We start from the raw sequence: 19,631 nt of genomic DNA, 5'->3' as shown, positions 1-19,631 counted from the left end.
ACAGATGTATAGAACAGACTTTGGGACTCTGTGGGAGAAGGCGAGGGTGGGATGTTCTGAGAGAATAGCATTGAAACAAGTATATTATCAAGGGTGAAACAGATCACCAGCCCAGGTTGGATGCATGAGACAAGTGCTCAGGGTTGGTGCACTGGGAAGACCCAGAGGGATGGGATGGAGAGGGAGGCGGGAGGGGGGATCAGGATGGGGAACACATGTAAATCTATGGCTAATTCATGTCAATGTATGACAAAAACCACTACAATATTGTAAAGTAATGAGCCTCCAACTAATAAAAATAAATGGAAAAAAAAGGGAAAAAAGTATCATATTAAAAAAAATAAAACATTCTAATTAAAAAAAGAGAAAGTTTGCAACTAGGAGGTTTATATGTAAGAGACTTATTTTATTTCCTTTTCCCTCTATTTTAAAGACACGGGTTCAGAGAAGTAATTAACGAATTACATGGGGGCTGGTGTAAGGGGTGGGTGGAACTAGAATTCATTTAGTGAGCTTACACAGTTTTTCAAAATATGCAGACTGATTTTTCAACCTGGGTTATCTCCTATGGACCTATAAGAGAGAAGGACTTAATTTTAGAGAATGCCAAGGAATTAGTGCTAACTGGCACTGTGTTACATTCATAACATAATATAGTCTTCACCATAGCCCTGTGAAATGGCTTTTGTCATTATCTAACTTCTATAAATAATGGAACCAGAGATCCAGAGAAATCAATTATATTGCAGGGCTTCCCTGGTGGCTCAAATGGTAGAGAGTCTGCCTGCAATGCAGGAGACTCCAGTTTGATCCCTGGGTCAGGAAGGTCCCCTGGAGAAGGAAATGGCAGCCCACTCCAGTGTTCTTGTCTGGAAAATCCCACAGACAGAAGAGCCTGGTGGGCTACACGCCATGGGGTTGCAAAGAGTCAGACACGACTGACTGAGCGACTAACATACACAACTGACTTCACTCTGTATGACAGACTCTTTCTGTTCAGAAATGTAACCTGTATTCTGAATTTGGCTAATTCAGCAAGTTTTGTTACTAATCTGAAATCCATTTGTGTGCTACCCGATCCCTCATGTTGTTGCTTTGATTCCTACAAGGAGAGTGATGGCTTTTCCGATTCAATGTATTATTTTCTGATTCATTCAAGGTCTTAGGGGTAATTAATCACTGGGTGTCAAAGTAGAAGGAAGGCGTGATGAGTCTTCTAGAGCAGACTAAGCTAAGGCCGATGGGAACAATGCTATTAAGAGAGCTCTTCCCATGAGAAGCAGTCAAGAGCCTTGTGACACTGGGAATTTTCCACATTCTCATTTCAGTCCTCTAATCTCCAATTGACTCTTGATGACCACAGAGCTTATTCCAATAAATGTAGCACTTTGCCAGATGGCATGCTGCAATCAAGACAATGACACTAAAAAGTCATTTAGTACAATAATATCATGGTGCTCACTAATTTCAGCTAGAAAGTTTTTACTAAGGAACACCTATGCTTTGTGTTCAAGTAGGGATTTCAATCACTCTTTTAGCAAAATTAAGTCTTACTCTCTTGAGGTCTTTGAGAAGAACGGTGGTAGTTAAGTTCAAGAGGACAAAAAGTGAAAATATCATTAGTGGTAAGCATAGGCTATCTATCTCAAAGTGATTATGGGTGGCTTTTGTTCTCTCCACTGAGACTCTATCAACTAGAATGAGCAAATGAAAGAAATGTTTGCCAAATGAAGGAATGAATTAGGGTGAGGTGATCTGAGTCCTTTTCCTGGATCAGTAAGGTCTCTTCACCTTTGTAGGTACTTGGCATTTTCATTGTGAAAAAGACAAGATTGGTTAACACTTGTTCAATATTCATTAAGTGCTACTGTTTTTTTCACTGCAGATATTGCAGGGAAAATGAAGCAAGGATGAAAATATCAGACTTCTGTACTCACAGGCCTCAGAGTTTAGTCAGGACAGGCATGTAAACAAGTAAATCAGTATAGTAATTGCTTTGGTAATCATATAGACAAGAGGCAGGGTACAGGGCATACCTCACTGCTTGAGAACTAGGTCAGAGAACCTTCTTGCAGGAGGTGACATTTAAGTTAACAATTATAAGAAGAATTGAAATGCAACAGTTCTTCAAGCCAAGGACAAGCACTAGAAATGAGAAGAATTGGGAGAATGTATAAAGAAACAAAAGGAGAATATGAGTATGGTTTTGGTGAAGGGAGAAGAGCTTCACAGAAAGTCAATAAAAGAGGCCATGTACCTTGGGACTTCCCTGGTGGTCCAATGGTTAAGACTCTGCGCTTCCACTGCAGCGGGCATGGGTTTGATTCCTGGTCAGGGAACTAAGATCCCACATACTGAGGTGTGGCCAAAAAAAAATTTTTTTTAAAGTCATATTTCTTTAACATGCAAGTCATTCATATTTATTGAATGCCAATATATGTGAGTCGTTCTGTTAAGTACTGAGGATGTTGAAAATTAAAGAGATCTATGTGGGGAAGGAAATGGCAACCCACTCCAGTATTCTTGCCTGGAGAATCCCAGGGACAGAGGAGCCTGGTGGGCTGCTGTCTATGGGGTCACACATAGAGGGGGACACGACTGAAGTGACTTAGCAGCAGCAGCAGCATGTGGTCTCTGCAATTACAAAGATTCCTGTAGATTCCAGGGGGACAGGCAGCAAATTAAATAATTAATCCCAATTGATTGTGGTTTTGGACCATGGTGGAGAAGTGCAGGGCTAGGCTACATGTTAGGTTACATGTAGCCTAACCAATTTTCAGGGGAAAGGGTTAAGGAAGGTAAAAAAGCTGGGATTCAAAAGATGATTAGGAACGAGCCAAGCAAAAGGGACAGCATAAAGGGACTCTCAAGAATGTTCAAGAAACTGGAAGAGTGGTCAGCTAGATCTTAGAACTGACAGCAGGATGTGGGGGCTTTCCTGATGGTCCAGTGGTTAAGAATCTGCTTTCCAATGCAGGGAACATGGGTTCGATCCCTCATCAGGAAGCTAGGATCCTGCCTGCCTCTGGGCAGCTAAACCTGGGTATTATACCTACAACAGCCTATGCATTACAACAAAGAGCCTGCACACCACAATGAGGACACAGTGCAGCCAAAAAAAAAAAAAAAAAAAAGAGGTTGCTTAAGAAAAATCAGTATGTGTGAAAGCAAAAGCTGAGGAGATGAGATGGTCACATCATGACAGGTATTACTAGCTATGCGCTAAGTGACAGAGAACTTTACCACAGAGTTCTAGATGTCAAGGAAGCTATTTGAGGGCAGGGAGCAGGAAAAGGCAAACATTGCAGCTTCGTATTTCAGAGTGGTTTCATATTTATACCCAGCTTCAAGAACTAAATGAAAGAGGTTATAGGATGCAGATTGTGGTCTTGGCGGGGCCGGCACCCTCGTGTCACTAACCACATTGCAGCAGATGTCATGCTTCCTGCTGCCATAGCGCTGTCACGTTCAGGATCTAAGGGAGAGTGTTAGGATCCCACTGGACCGACAAGGAGGCTGCGTCTCTGCCTGGTTCAGACACTGAGGTTAAAGAGGTGCTGTGTTGGTTTTGTAGCCGAGGCAGCCCTAGACCTCTGGCCTTCTGCTGTGGTGCACTGCCTTTTTCACTGCATTTACCGTGTGGGTTTTCAGAAGCCCAGGCAAAGCCAAGAATTTCCATGAAAAACTGATTCCCTTTCTCTATTTCAGTACTCAGAATGACACAGTCCCTCATCCCTGCCTGCCTAGGTGGCTCTTAATAATACATTCATCATGTTACCAACTACAGCAACTTTTGGATGAGAATCCTGCCTACCTGGTGGCTCAGATGGTAAAGAATCTTCCTGCAATGCTGGAGGGCTGGGTTCAGTCCCTGGGTCAGGAAGATCCCCAGGAGAAGGGAATGGCAACCCATGCCAGTATTCTTGCCTGGAGAATTCTATGGACAGAGGAGTCTGGTGGGCTATTGCCCATGGGGTTGCAAAGAGCCAGACAGGTTAGAGTGACTAACACTTTGACTTTCTTGCCTCCATGGTGTGATATAAAGTGATTCTGAAAAGACACTACTGTCTTTAACAGTCTTCCTTAATTTCCCTTCCATAATTACAAAGCCTTTAACTTTGACATCTTTGTTTGTTTGGATGATAAAAGCAATATCTTTGAGACAAGTCAAATCTCAGCTTTTAGAAAAATCTTTTTAAAGAAAATTTATTTTTTAGCCCCACTGCATGGCATATGGGATCTTAGTTCTCCCCTGGGGATCAAACCTGTGCCCTCTGAATTGGCAGTGTGGAATCTTAACCACTGGACTTCCAGGGAAGTCCCCCAGATCTCATCTTTTATCACCTACTATTCAAGCTGGGGGTGCTTGTTCTACACATGGCAGGAGCTAGATGATCCAAGACTTACCAACAATAACAGTTTGGTAAATAGGAGGACTGGAAAGGACCCTAGGTATCTTGTTAGGTTTCCCCACTTGATGGATAGAGAAATCGAAAGTCTGAAAGAACATGACAAGTCTAAGGAGACAGTGGTTACGGGAGCCTGGGTAATGACTGTACTCCTGGTGGCCTGTCCCCCAGGCCTGATTATCCCTAATACTTTGCTAGAATTATAGCACAGCTAGCACCCAATATGTGCCAGGCACTATCTGAGATGTTTAGATATATTAAATACTCATCACAATAAAGGAGGTACTATTATTGTCTTACACACGAGACACAAAAACATTAAGTGAATTTCTGAACTCTACAGAGTTAGCCAAGGTCAGAACTGTGAGATGACCCTGAGCATGCCAGATTCTTAACCATTATAGCACACTACCTTTGAGAAGCCTGATAGCTGTGTTGAGGTAGAAGAGACACAGAGGGTCTGAGAGCAGCAAAAAGGAAGGGGGTGTCCAGAATATAATCTAGGCTGACTTTGATTTTGTAAAATGGCACTCTTCTGAGTGACTGTGAGCATTTTGATTCTCAATTTATCCCTGCTTGTGTCTTGGTGAAAGAGTAGAGATCACAAATTGACCACAGGATTAAGCACAAGCCAGATGAGTGCCACAGGTGCTGAAAGTGACTTAAAGCATGGTTAGGCAATATTACTAGAGATGGAGTGTACAGATTAAGGGAGGTGATGATTCTAATCATTTTCTCAGACACAGCCCACGTTAGAGGTGTTGTTGTGTAGATGGATTGTTTTAAAGTGTGCATTGGTCGCGTGTGCATTCATTCCACTTTGGGAAGCGAAAGCAAGATGGGAAAAGGATCTGATATTTATCACCAGCTAGGAATGGTGGAGGAATTGTCTGTGCTTAACATGGGGAGAAGAAGTGTGAGGTTCATTATCCATCATCGAAGAACAAATGTACAAAAAAATAAATGCTTCCTCCCTTTCTCACACCATTAATTGGAACTCTTACACAAGATAGAATGGGATGAATCATAGAAAATCAAATAGTAAGGTTCAGTGTCTGTGTATTCAGCAAAAGTTAGATAAAAATCTCCCTAAGAGTTATTTTAAGGGTGGGAGGTGGTGAGATGGAGGAGATAAACTTAGGCTAACATGATCGCTGAATTTCCTTGAAATTTTCAGAATTTGGGAAATCTTTTGCAAATGTGATATATTAATACTCAAAATTGCTTCCCAGCTATTGAATATATATTGTTGCAAACCAAAAAATGCCTAATAAAGAAGAACTTTGCTTTCCAGGATGGAAAGCATGATGCCTAGCTTCAAATGATTCAGTTAATTAACCACCACTAACTCCTAGACATAAGACAGCTTCTCCAGATGATTGGGTTTCAATTTTGTGGGTGGCAAAAAAAAAAAAAAAAAAAAAAAAAAAAATGCTAGCATAAAGCTAAATACATGTGGTGGCAACTAATGGAATTACTTTTTTTTTTTTCCCCTGCACTGGTGTCTTGGGAGTGGAAGTATCTCTTGTCTACTCTGGTGGATAGAAGCAGACATGAGTTATTATTATGGTCTCTGCCTCGTAATTTCTGTGTCACCAAGACGTGCTCTGTTTATTATTGCACTTAAAAAGCTTTGGAATATTAGCCACATAAAGTCGCTCTCCATGGATTTGATTACCACACTCTTCAGTTGTTCCAGGAAACTGAAACTGTAGAATCACATTTCTGGGGAGAACCAGTTCTCAGCCTGGTTTCTTCCTGGTTGTATAGTCCATGGGGAAAGTTTTGTGATCCATCAGTAAAGCAGGAATAATCCCCCGAATCTCCTGGTTTCTCTCTGTGTCTCTATGCACATTTGAGGAATTGAGACCTAGGGAGCAGAGGGGACTAGCTTAAAATCATAGAAGGTAGTCAAGATTTGGACTTATGATCTCATTTATTCCTAGATTGGGCTTCCCTGGTAGCTCAGCTGGTAAAGAATCTGCCTGCAATGCAGGAGACCCCAGTTTGATTCCTGGGTCAGGGAGATCCCCTGGATGAGGGAACAGCTACCCACTCTAATATTCCTGCCTGGGGAACTCTGTGGACAGAGGATCTAGTGGGCTACAGTCCATGGAGTCACAATGAGTCAGACGTGACTGAGTGACTTTCAGTTCACTTCATTCCTAGATCAGTGGGATCCAGCTGACCTCCTGTGGAAGTTCTAAACATGTATAAGATGGGTGAAGGGAATGGGTTCAGTTCACCTGATGTGCCAGTCTTCTGAAGTATGGAGGCCCCCAGTTTCAATAGGGTGGAGACAGTGAAGGTACCTTGGGGATTTAAAAAGGGAAGACAGGGTAAGAATGGTTCTAATTCTGTCAAAGTCCTTTGAGGATGGTCTGTCAGGCTGCTTCATTAGTAAGAAAGACAAATAGAAGGTCTTTCCAAAGTAAGTACATTGAACCTTAGTTCCCTCACTGTAAGGATCAGACTGGCCCTAGGGACTGTTGTTAGGGTAGAATGAGACCAGATGTATAGAGCACCCAGCACTGCTCCCAGTACAGGGGGCCCCTTAACACCCCCCGTTTCCTGTCTTTCTTAAAGACGTGAAGTCATTCCTTCAAGGATTGGTTGTGGTACTCTGGTTTCTGCATATTGGTGGGGATGGAGTTAGGGGCAGGCTTTTTTTGAAAAATAGGGAACAGTCCCTGATTCTAGTATCTTCACTAAGGATTTTAAAAAGCTCTTGTAAGTCAGGGATCAAATGAAATCCCCTATTTCCCTTATAGCAGCTCTGCACAGCACTGAAATCAAAGATTTCCTAACCAAGTCCCAATGGGCTTGGTGTCCAGAGCTGTGATTCCCTTTCTCATCTTGCTTCTCTTTCTCTACCTTTTTGCTGCTTGAAGTGAGAATAAAAAGTCATCTCTACACTCCCTACCTGGACCTGGGCTTAATTAGTACAAGTGGAATAGTTCATTATAGTTAAAATTCTCCCAATTATTTGTATACCTGCTAAATTATTCAACAATTAAATGTTGGCACCCAAAGCTGGCAGTGCTCCACGAAATTAATGCACTGATGTACTACTGGTTGGCTTCCCTGATAGCTCAGCTGGTAAAGAATACGTCTGCAATGCAGGAGACCCTGGTTTGATCCCTGGATTGGGAAGATCCACTGGAGAAGGGATAGGCTACCCACTCCAGTATTCTGGCCTGGAGAATTCCATGGACTGTACAGTCCATGGGGTCACAAAGAGTCGGACCTGACTGAGCGACTTTCACTTCACTTCACTACTGGTTGGTGTGTGATTGGTAATTGTCTTGTGATTGCAATTGGCAATATGCACCAAGAACCACAGTAATAAAGATGGTGTCTTCTGATCTAGTAATGTCACTCCTGAGAATTTATCCTAAAGAAGCTAATTGAAGTAAAAAGGGCATATTAATAGAGATTATTCTTTGTAAATTTATATATGATGACAAAAACATTGAAACACTTAAATGGTACAACTCAGTAAGTTATGATTTCTCCATTCAATAAAGTGTTATGAATAATTAAACATAATAATTATAAAGATAATGGTAAAACATTTACAAAATAATGTTAAAATGAAATATCAAATATACTATGGTAATTAAATAAATGTGTATTTGTATGAATAAGAATAGTAGAAACATATGGACAATAAAAATTATATTTTAGGTTATAGAATTTTTCTAGTTTCAAATCAAGTGTATGCTCATTGTTTTTATCCAAAGTAAATATATTTTTTAAAAAGAAATGGGCCATAAATTAATAAGAAAGTATTGTTTACTAAAAACACATTTTATGTACTTTTTGAAGTTTTCTGATTTCTTTTGGAAAAAAGTCTTCGTTCTATTGACAAGTGAAAGTGAAGAGGTACTGTTACTGTTCATGACATGGGAGATAAAATTGTATTTATTTTAGTTTTCTCTGTGCTTTTCTCTATACTTTCTATTCAATCAAAAATATTCTTTCCCCAAACTTCACTTCTAATTACTCATCCTTTATTATTTTCTTCAAATGCCTGTCCTCCTAGAAGCATTCTAAAGCCCTTCTCCGTTAATATTCCACTGATTTATTCACAGTAGATAAAAATTAAAAAAAAAACAAACCTTGAACACTCATCTATTCACCCATCCAATTATCAGAGAGACTAGGCTTGCCTAATTTCTCAATGGTCATTTGGAATTTAAGGCATTCATTTGAGACCAAGTCTGTTTTTTCAAAGGCACTGACAAAAAGAAAATGACAGACATCTGTTTTTTCTTTATATATTTTTCTTTTTCAAATAATAATTTGCTTTGGCCACAGTTCTCATGGAGCATTTGTCTAATTAAACTATATTTCTCCTAATACCTTAAGCCAATGGTTAAATGAGCTGCCTTTATTGCACTAGAGTTGAGCTTTAGCATTTTTCCAATATCTGGTGAAAATATCCATTCACATAAACAGAAACTCCATAATAGCTACATGTGGAAGTTCTGAGGTAATGTCTCCTTTCTCAAAAAAGCTTCAATTTGGAATTTTCCAGAGTGACCCATGAAGCAGTCTGAAATTCTCCATTCCCATTGGGTCAGATGAACTTAGTGAGAGCACAGGGGAGATGTTGAATGACTGCCATATTCCAATCAGTGCAAGATTTCTAGTCCCTGGTTCACAAAAGGATTCCTAGTCACAGATGGAAAGGAAAATAGCCAGTGCCCTAGAATTAGTAGGTGGGGAAGAAAAAAGTAGAATAGTATTTCTTGAGTGTCTTCAAGGTGCCAGTTTTATACATGTGGCTTTTAATATCACATTACATTCTCAAAAGAACTAGGTGGTTTCTCATGGACTATTAATCCATTTTATAGGCGAGCCCTGGGATCAGGAAGGGCACTTATCCAGGAAGGGTTAACCTGCATGATATAAGCAAGCCATAATGTGTCCTGTCCTGAAAACATGGCCATATCCCATCAGTGGTCTTCTCTTTGGAATTTGAAATAGGCAGCATGGAGGGGATCAGATAGATAGCAGGAACAACTAAAGTTTTGAAAATGTTGGGTAGAGAGATACCATGATGTAGAATCACGTTGGAGATATATCAGAATAGAGGATAGGGTGTGGGTCCAGAATTAATGAAAGAGTGAGATGTTATGAAAAAGTTGATGCCTTGAGATGATGAGTATAAGCTTTGAGTGTAAGACTATAAGTTTTGAGATGGAATAGATGAGAAAAGATTACAACACAGATATTTTACTGAAACAGTAAGACTGTCTCCATGGCAAACTGAGAGTGTCCTGAGGTCAGTCATGCCTTATAACCCCACAGCTAAATGCAGTTCACTGTATCCAGTAGAACTTGATTAACACTTATGTATTGTCAATGTACTTGCTTTCTAATCCCATTCTCTATTGGAACATCTTTTGCCTAACTTTGGTTGTTATCCAATTCTTGTATTCTTATGTAGTTCATTATGAGATTATGCCTTAAACCTACAGTTGTATTAGAAGATCTACAGTGATAGAGGTATCTCTGTTTGCCTCTTTTGACAAATTCCAGTGTCTTCCTTAAATGTCAATATTTGTCAATTGACACAAGAATACATTAAAAATATTGATTTGCAAGAGGGCCTTCTAACATTTAAATTAGAACAAGATCTTTAGTAGGCCACAGGACCCTTTATCCATCTGTACCTAGCTCTCTACTTCCACTGGCTCTTCCCTAAAGATGTTATCCATGTATAGTATTTGGGGAATTTGCTCTTCCTTTTTCATCTCTGTTGTGAGTTGTTTTCATCTTTTATGTTCCATAAATTGTCGCTGGACACAGTCATGGGCAATTACATTCACTTCCATTCTCAGCACTAGTATTACAAAGAGTGAGTGAAGTTGCTCAGTCGTGTCTGACCCTTTTTGATCCCATGGACTGTAGCCTACCAGGCTCCTCCATCCATGGAATTTTCCAGGCAAGAATACTGGAGTGGGTGCTATTTCCTTCTCCAGGGGATCTTCCTGACCCAGGGATTGAACCCAGGCCTCCCACATTGCAGGCAGATGCTTTACCCTCTGAGCCACCTGGGAAGCCCTCAGTATTACAAAAAGATGTCTAAAAACATTGTATCATTCCATGAAATAATAGGTCATTTGTCAGGCAGATGTAAAATGTTGGTTCTTAGGAATCAATTTTATCCAGGGGATCTTCCCAACCCAGGCATCCAACCCAGGTCTACTGCATTGCTGCTGCTGCTGCTAGGTTGCTTCAGTTGTATCCGACTCTGGATGACCTCATAGATGGCAGCCCACCAGGCTCCGCCATCCCTGGGATTCTCCTGGCAAGAACACTGGAGTGGGTTGCCATTTCCTTCTCTGTTGCATGAAAGTGAAATGTAAAAGTGAAGCCGCTCAGTCATGTCTGACTCTTTGCATTGTAGGCAGATTCTTTACCAGCTGAGTCACAAGGGAAGCCCCAAAATACTGGAGTGGGTAGGCTATCCCTTCTCTAGTGGATCTTCCTGACCCAGGAATCAAACCGGGGTCTCCTGCATTGCAGGCGATTCTTTACTAACTGAGCTATCAGAGAAGCCATCAGGGTTGGACTATAAAGAAAGCTGAGTGCTGAAGAATTGATGCTTTTGAACTGTGGTGTTGGAAAAGACTCCTGAGAGTCCATTGGACTGCAAGAAGATCCAACCAGTCAATCCCAAAGGAAATCGGTGCTAATATTCATTGGAAGGACTGATGCTGAGGCTGATACTCCAATACTTTGGCCACCTGATGTGAAGAACTGATTCATTGGAGAAGACCCTGATGGGAAATATTGAAGCCAGGAGGATAAGGGGATGACAGAGGATGGCATCACTGACTTGATGGACATGAGTTTGAACAAACTCCAAGAGTTGGTGATGGACAGGGAAGCCTGGTGTGCTGCGGTCCACGGGGTTGCAAAGAGTTGGACATGACTGAGTGACTGAACTGAATCAACACATACAACAGTGATTTTCAGCATAATGGGTGCTTTTATTATTTGACATGTATCTTCTAAAAGTGATTTACCTTTAGATAATACCACGCTCTACTCTTTCAGTATCACAGTCCAATAGTATTCTTAGGATAAAGTGATGTGGTAGAAGAGCTGAGAGAAGCTCTCACATGGCTGAGTCAATCTACAAGAAAATGCACGTTTAGATTTTTGTGGTGTTTTGACCACAGTTTGGGAGTGTGAGGAGTTTTCTGGTAGCCATCTCTTCTGTAAGTTCCTGAAGAACTTGGTTTTGCCTGTGCCATGGAATGCCACTGCTCACTTCTGCTTGATCTCATTGTTTCCAGCTCATACAATCACATGGCTCTTGGACACATCCAGTAAAAAGTCAACCACAAAAACGAGCAGTTGCTGTTCATAAAATCCACACATTGTTATATAATCCAGATGACAGCACAAGTGTGAAATGCTGTTAATATTCAGTTTTAACCACAGTTTTAACACTTGGAGACAGCAAATGTGCTGCTGGGGTGTCCAGTTTTATGCTAGGAAAAGTCCTGATAGAAATGGAAACTTTATGAGCTGGGTCTGTTACACTGAAATTTTATTGTGTCTGTTACTTGCTGAGGTACCAAGGGGCAGTGAATCAGATGTATATGAAGAAGCAGAGTGAGTTTTCCACTAAATCTTTGGTTGGCTCTGCCATCGTTCAGTGCTCTGAGGTGTGGAGCTATGGGTTTATTGTGTGGCACAGTTGTAGCTTCAAAATATGAGGCTGAATATATCTGGTATTGGGTCGTTTATAGAGCTGACTTTTGTCTCTCCAGGAACATATCATCATACTTAGGAAAGCCATTTAAATATGGCAGGAAAAGCAACCAGAAGAAGGCATCAAACAGTAAAATAACCATAAATCCTTTGCTTTTGTTTGCTTCTGAAGTCCCATAATATTAATACTTCTATCTCTGTATTTATCCATAGCTTATATCTTTTTTATCAGAGACAAATGTCTTTGAATCCAAGGAATGGGACATTTGACTGATAGTGGATGTCTCCTGTAACAAGAAACGTAAAGGCAGTGCTGGTTGAATGGTCCCATTATGCTGAGGTTCAATTATGATTTACTTGGCTTTTCTCAAATGGGCTCAGGTGGTTACTGTAGCTCCAGACATCATTTTTGTATTTAAGATGGTGGGAAGAAATGATCATGACTTTGTTTTTGAAATCAGGAAAACAAAAGTCTTTTTTTCCCAAACCCCCAGAAAGCTTCTTACATTTCACAGGTTAAAATTTGAACTATAGCTATACTAGTGGCAAGAAAAATAGAGCATAAGATGATAATGATTGGCTACTAATCACTAACAGTTAATCACCCAGAATGAGTACATCATGATTCAGAACAAAATCTAGGTTATTTGGGCAAATAGATGTTCTGGACACAGGGTAGACATGGGACAGTGTTTGCCAAAATACCCTGCAGGTCCAGTTCAAGTCCTTTCCTCTAATCCCATTGGTTTCCCCCCATCTCTGCTTTTCCTTCTTGCTCTTGTTTATCTGACATGGCCAATCAATTTCTCAGTGGATATGAAAGTGGACTCCAAGCCATAAAGTTGATACTGAATTATTCATAAAAATTACGCATATTTAAGGATGAGAAAGGAAGGCAATATAATGAAGTGAATTTCAGAGCAGGGCTTTGGAGGTAGGAAGAATAATTTTTGAGTCCTGGTATTGGAGACTCCATAAATGTCTCCAACTTAAGACTCCTGGCTTCCTTAAATGTCAATTTTACCATGAAAGCAATAATAATGATGCTCAATTCAGAAAGTGGTATTAAGGAGTAAATGCTTGTAAAACACTTCAGAGAAATGCAAATCAAAGCCACAGTGAGGTACCATTACACACCAGTCAGGATGGCTGCTATCCAAAAGTCTACAAGCAATAAATGCTGGAGAGGGTGTGGAGAAAAGGGAACCCACTTACACTGTTGGTGGGAATGCAAATTAGTACAACCACTACGGAGAACAGTGTGGGGATTCCTTAAGAAACTGGAAATAGAACTGCCATATGACTCAGCAATCCCACTCCTGGGCATACACACTGAGGAAACCAGATCGGAAAGAGACACGTGCACCCCAGTGTTCATCACAGCGCTGTTTACAGTAGCTAGGACATGGAAGCAACCTAGATGTCCATCAGCAGATGAATGGAGAAGAAAGCTGTGGTACATAGACACAATGGAATATTACTCAGCCATTAAAAGGAATACATTTGAATCAGTTCTAATGAGATGATGAAACTGGAGCCCATTATACAGAGTGAAGTAAGCCAGAAAGATAAACACCAATACAGTATACTAACGCATATATATGGAATTTAGAAAGATGGTAATGATAACCCTACATGCAAGACAGAAAAAGAGTCACAGAACAGTATAGAACAGTCTTTTGGACTCTGAGGGAGAGGGCGAGGGGGGATGATATGGGAGAATGGCATTGAAACATGTAAATCATCACATGTGAAACGAATCGCCAGTCCAGGCTCGCTGCATGATACAGGATGCTGGGGGCTGGTGCACTGGATGACCTGGAAGGGTGGGATGGGGAGGGAGGTGGGAGGGGGGTTCAGGATGGGGAACACGTGTACACCCATGGTGGATTCAAGTTGATTTATGGCAAAACCAATACAATGTTGTAAAGTAAAATAAATAAATAAATTAATTAAAAAACAAAAGAAAACACTTGCATGTAAAGCACAGTGTCCAACTTATGGTAAAGCACTCAATAAATGTTACCTATATTAGAATTGTCATTGTTCAAGACTTGAAGACTATTTTGATACCATGGTTTTATACAAATTGTAATATTTAGAGTTATGTATGTTAGTTTAGAGCTGTAGTAAATAACTTGGATTATTGTGCTTCAGATAAATGTGTTAGGTTATTGACAACACACATGCTGGACATCATTGAAGCCGAAGGACAGGTGTTGGAGATTCAGAGGTGAAATGGTTGGTAAGTTTACCAGTTTAAAAAGTACATATAAATAGTACACACACACACATACAAACATACGACAAACTGAGAAAAATTCTCAAAGAGATGGGAATATCAGACCACCTTACCTGCCTCCTGGGAAACCTGTATGCAGGTTGGTCAAGAACCAACAGTTAAAATAAGACATGGAACAACAGACTGGTTCAAAATTGGGAAAGGGGTATGTCAAGGCTGTGTATTGTCACCCTGCTTATTTAACTTATATGTAGAGCATATCATGTAAATGCTGAGCTGGATGAAACAGAAACTGAAATTGAGATTGCTGGGAGAAATATAAATAACCTCAGATAAGCAGATGATACCACCCTTATGGCAGAAAGTGAAGAAGACCTAAAGAGCCTCTTGATGAGGGTGAAAGAGGAGAGTGTAAAAAGCTGGCGTAAAATTCAACATTCAAAAAACCAAGATCATGGAATCTGGTCCCATCACTTCATGGCAAATAGATGGGAAAACAGTGGAAACAGGGACATACTTAATTTTCTTGAGCTCCAAAATCACTGTGGATAGTGACTGCAGCCATGAAATTAAAAGACACTTGCTCCTTGGACAAAAAGCTATGACAAACCTAGAGAGAATATTAAAAAGCAGAGACATCACTTTTCTGACAAAGTTCTTGTCAAAGCTATGGTTTTTCCAGTAGTCATGTATGGATGTGAGAATTGGACAATGAAGGCTGAATACCAAAGAATTGATGCTTTTTGAACTGTAGTTTTGGAGAAGACTCTTGAGAGTTTCTTGGATTGCAAAAGATCATATCAGTCAGTCCTAAAGGAAATTAACCCTGAATATTCACTGGAAGGGCTGAAGTTGAAACTCCAATACTTTGGCTCTCTGGTGAAGAGCCAGTTCATTGGAAAAGACCCCGATGCTGGGAAAGATTGAAGGGAAAAGGAGAAGGGGATGACAAAGGATGAGATGGTTGAATAGCATCACCGACTCAATGGACATGAGTTTGAGCAAACTCCAGGAGATGATGAAGGACAGGGAAGCCTGGTGTGCTGCAGTCCATGAGGTCACTGAGATTTGGGGTCACAAAGAGTTGGACACGACTGGGTAACTGAACAACAACAACCTACAAACAAACATAAGGTGGTTTGTGTGGATGTCTATCATGTGAGAGTGGTTCAGTGTGACTTGAGAGAGAAAGATCAGTTCTGTTTAAAATCCAGTTTCACACCTAGAGTTGTTTTGCAAAGATTAAAAAAAAATGTAAATATAAAAGAACTATTTGGAATATATGGCTGATCAATTAAAATTGTTATATATTTTTTCTATTTTATTTTCTATTTGGACTGCAAATGTTTAATCTCCATGTGTATAAGTTTGGTGGTATAGAATTATAGAATAGTAACTAAAGAGGATAATAACAGATGTCAGAAGCCCGTCACAAAGGGAACTAATATAAGATGATAAAAAGGATAAGTGGCCAATATTTATCAAGCGAATGTGCCACTTTCAAAAGTTCTTTCTATGAGTAAAGATCTTTCCATGTATTATTTCATACAATGCTGATGTCAGCTGTATGAATTCTAGTATTCTCCTAATTCTGAGGTGAGAAAAACCACTATCTAGAAAGAACATATAATTCGTCCAGGTTTGCATATCTCATAAATATTGTAACTAAAATGCAAACCCCAGTCTATTTCACTCTAGTATTCAAGATTTTATCACCAATGATATTCTTTTTTTCTTTTGACAGAATTTAAATATTTTATTATATAGTTATCCCCAAAATTGAGCTTCATTTTTTCGCTATATACTTTAACTTGAAGACATCTGTAAAATCAGTATATTACAGAAAACCTGAAAGAAATTCCACTAGCTATAAGCTATATAAACATTGTTTATACAAAGTATTTAAAGGAGGGGGTGCAGATAAAAACTTATTTACAAAACTGAAGTTGTATGTAGAAAACTTATGGTTTGTTTCCTCATTTGTTATTATTTTCTCCCAATCTGAGGGCTGTCTTTTCACCTTACTTATAGTTTCCTTTGTTGTGCAAAAGCTTTTAATTTTCATTAGGTCCCATTTGTTTATTTTTGCTTTCATTTCCAATATTCTGGGAGGTGGGTCATAGAAGATCTTGCTGTGATTTATGTCGGAGAGTGTTTTGCCTATGTTCTCCTTTAGGAGTTTTATAGTTTCTGGTCTTACATTTAGATCTTTAATCCATTTTGAGTTTATTTTTGTGTATGGTGTTAGGAAGTGTTCTAGTTTCATTCTTTTACAAGTGGTTGACCGGTTTTCCCAGCACCACTTGTTAAAGAGGCTGTCTTTTTTCCATTGTATATCCTTGCCTCCTTTGTCAAAGATGAGGTGTCCATAGGTTCGTGGATTTATCTCTGGGCTTTCTATCCTGTTCCATTGATCTGTATTTCTGTCTTTGTGCCAGTACCATACTGTCTTGATGACTGTGGCTTTGTAGTAGAGTCTGAAGTCAGGCAGGTTGATTCCTCCAGTTCCATTCTTCTTTCTCAAGATTACTTTGGCTATTCGAGGTTTTTTGTATTTCCATACAAATTGTGAAATTATTTGTTCTAGTTCTGTGAAAAATACCGTTGGTAGCTTGATAGGGATTGCATTGAATCTATAGATTGCTTTGGGTAGAATAGCCATTTTGACAATATTGATTCTTCCAATCCATGAACACGGTATGTTTCTCCATCTGTTTGTGTCCTCTTTGATTTCTTTCATCAGTGTTTTATAGTTTTATATGTATAGGTCTTTTGTTTCTTTAGACAAAGGATTAATCTCAAAAATATACAAGCAACTCCTGAAGCTCAATTCCAGAAAAATAAACGACCCAATCAAAAAATGGGCCAAAGAACTAAACAGACATTTCTCCAAAGAAGACATACAGATGGCTAACAAACACATGAAAAGATGCTCAACATCACTCATCATCAGAGAAATGCAAATCAAAACCACAATGAGGTACCATTACACGCCAGTCAGGATGGCTGCTATCCAAAAGTCTACAAGCAATAAATGCTGGAGAGGGTGTGGAGAAAAGGGAACCCTCTTACACTGTTGGTGGGAATGCAAACTAGTACAGCCACTATGGAAAACAGTGTGGAGATTTCTTAAAAAACTGGAAATAGAACTGCCATATGACCCAGCAATACCACTTCTGGGCATACACACTGAGGAATCCAGATCTGAAAGAGACACGTGCACCCCAATGTTCATCGCAGCACTGTTTATAATAGCCAGGACATGGAAGCAACCCAGATGCCCATCAGCAGATGAATGGATAAGGAAGCTGTGGTACATATACACCATGGAATATTATTCAGCCGTTAAAAAGAATTCATTTGAATCAGTTCTAATGAGATGGATGAAACTGGAGCCCATTATACAGAGTGAAGTAAGCCAGAAAGATAAAGAACATTACAGTATACTAACACATATATACGGAATTTAGATAGATGGTAGCGATAACCCTATATGCAAAACAGAAAAAGAGACACAGAAGTACAGAACAGACTTTTGAACTCTGGGGGAGAACGTGAGGGTGGGATGTTTTGAAAGAACAGCATGTATATTATCTATGGTGAAACAGACCACCAGCCCAGCTGGGATGCATGAGTCAAGTGCTCGGGCCTGGTGCACTGGGAGGACCCTGAGGAGTCGGGTGGAGAGGGAGGTGGGAGGGGGGATCGGGATGGGGAATACGTGTAACTATATGGCTGATTCATGTCAATGTATGACAAAACCCACTGAAATGTTGGGAAGTGATTGGCCTCCAACTAATAAAATAATATTTAAAAAAAAAAAAACAAGAAAAGAAAACTTATGGTTACCAGGGGATACAGGAGAGAGGGATACATTGGGACATTGACACTGACATATACACACTACTACACATGAAAGAGTAGGAAATGGCAACCCACTCCAGTATTCTTGCCTGGAGAATCCCATGGACAGAGAAGCCTGGTGGGCTACAGTCCATGTGGTCTCAAAGAGTCAGACATGACTGAAGTGACTTAGCATACATAAAACAGATAAGTAAAAAACTGCTGTATAGCTCAGAGAACTCAATACTCTGTAATCGTCTGTGTGACAAAAGAACAAGTGGATATATGAATAACTCATTCACTTTGCTATACACCTGAAACTAACACAACATTGTTAATCAACTATACTCCAATAAAAATCTTAAAAAGTATAAAGGAAAGCCAGCACCATATAAACTGCATACACTTAAATAAAAGAGATGAATGCTTAACATACAGAGTAATGTTTTTTATTCACTGATTAGCTAAAGGTCCATTTCAAGATGTTTCTTTCTTTTGTATGATTAATTTATTAGCAAGCAAAGCCCTATAAAGGATGGCTTCATCTAGTCCTCAGACTCAGATTCACCTTCATCCTGACGAATTTGGAAGTAACAAAGCTTGTAGGTCTCCTTGTCACATACAACCACATGAAGCCAATCAAGAAGATTGTTCTTTTTAAGGTAATTCTTGTTAAGATACTTCAAATACCATTTCTTTGAAACGACCATGATTTTATTCTTGAAGCTTGCAGTGCGAATGACATTCCCAAGTTTTCCAGTCTTTCCATTCACTTTAACCTTTTCCTGCAGAAACTGTTCAAAATTTCCAGAATCAAAAATTCCTCTTCTACTGGGTGAGTAAGATCCAAATTAAACTTCCAGGTTGACTTCTTAGGCTTCTTGTCTTTCGTTGGCGCCATCTTGAAGGTTTGCTGCGCGATCAGAGCGTGATTATATTCTGACTACACCTGTCGTTGTTTACTAACCACTTCAAATGATAATATTTGTTCAGTAAGTAAGTATGTAGGAGAAGGCAGTGGCACTCCACTCCAGTACTCTTGCCTGGAAAATCCCATGGACGAGGACCCTGGTAGGCTGCGGTCCATGAGGTCACTAAGAGTCGGACACGACTGAGCGACTTCATTTACACTTTTCACTTCCATGCATTGGAGAAGGAAATGGCAACCCACTCCACTGTTCTTGCCTGGAGAATCCCAGGGACAGAGGAGCCTGGTGGGCTGACGTCTGTGGGGTCGCACAGAGTCGGACATGACTGAAGTGACTTAGCAGCAAGTAACTATGTAAAATAAAACTTAATTAGAGATTCTCTAATGGAAGATGTTCCCTGTTGGTCCCTATTTTGCTAGTCACTGTGGAATGATGTTGCTTTTATTTTTATAAGAAGGCAAACACAAATGAGCA

The 19,631-nt window shown here is 39.9% G+C and overlaps 1 pseudogene; it reads right to left on the bottom strand.

Moving 5' to 3' along the window:
* Positions 1–18,773: 18,773 nt before the first annotated feature.
* On the bottom strand, positions 18,774–19,129 carry LOC136145240 (ribosomal protein eL22-like; annotated as a pseudogene).
* Between the last annotated feature and the right edge of the window lie 502 nt (positions 19,130–19,631).

The sequence above is a fragment of the Muntiacus reevesi genome, chromosome 12 (genome assembly GCF_963930625.1).
Source record: "Muntiacus reevesi chromosome 12, mMunRee1.1, whole genome shotgun sequence".
Classification (NCBI taxonomy): Eukaryota; Metazoa; Chordata; class Mammalia; order Artiodactyla; family Cervidae; genus Muntiacus; species Muntiacus reevesi.
Note: the sequence above shows the minus strand (reverse complement) of the source record. Positions and strands in the feature narration are given on the sequence as shown.